The following is a 955-nucleotide window of genomic DNA, read 5'->3' as shown; positions in this document are numbered from 1 at the left end:
TATTATTATTATTATTATTATTATTATTATTATTATTATTGTTTTATTTTTTAACCTGGAATGGAGTCGTTATGATAAAAAATAAAAATAAAAAATTGTTTTGCAAGGATGTTCTGTCAACTGGTTACATTATCTTTATCAGTCACACTTTCCTGTAATGACAATCTCTCACATCCTGGATCAGCTTTTTGTATCCAGTTTCTTGATGTTCGAGAAAATAAGGACTGAAATTCAGGATGATGTTTCTAAGTCAGTGAAGGATCTACATGGTTCCAGTGTACTCCTAAAGACTATTATGGTGAGAGGACTGATACACTGAAATCAAGACAAAAAGAAATGTCTGTGCTTTGTTGATCATTGTTAGAGCCCATCAATGCTTTTTGGTTTTTCTTACAGAAACTGAGCTGCATGTTGTGTCTTCTTTTCTAAGTGCATCGAGGCTCATCCTCTGTGTGAACTTCAGTTAGTTTCAGAACTATTGTGTGAATGAGTAAATATCAGATGTCGAAACAAAATTGATGCAACAAACGTTATAATTAATAATTCCATCAGAGCTTCAGTTGCATTTAATTTCAATATTTTCATGTCATGCTATTAATTATCTTGTTAAAACAGTTGTCTCAAGCAGACTAACACAGTTCTACAGATCCTATGTGTTTTATTGTATTTTTATTACCCTCTGTTGTTTCATTATTTTTTCAGACAGAAATCCAGGTTCTTGGTCTATGAATCGTCTACTTATTAACCATTAGTCAGACTTTCTTTTATTGGTGCAATATAAAGGTTCCTGAATAATCTTTCAGGTCTTCTTTTTGTATCCATTTTCTTGATGTTTGAGGAAAGAATCACTTTCAGGAAGGTATTTCTAAATCAGTACATGGATATCAAAGTACTGTGTCAAGGTATTGTCCGTAATGCAGATTAACCAACCAATCACATCAGTACCAAGGACGCC

Source organism: Poecilia latipinna, unplaced genomic scaffold, assembly GCF_001443285.1.
Source record: "Poecilia latipinna isolate Pla-1442-1.1 unplaced genomic scaffold, P_latipinna-1.0 Scaffold35, whole genome shotgun sequence".
Taxonomy (NCBI): Eukaryota; Metazoa; Chordata; class Actinopteri; order Cyprinodontiformes; family Poeciliidae; genus Poecilia; species Poecilia latipinna.
This window is presented reverse-complemented; position numbering follows the sequence as displayed.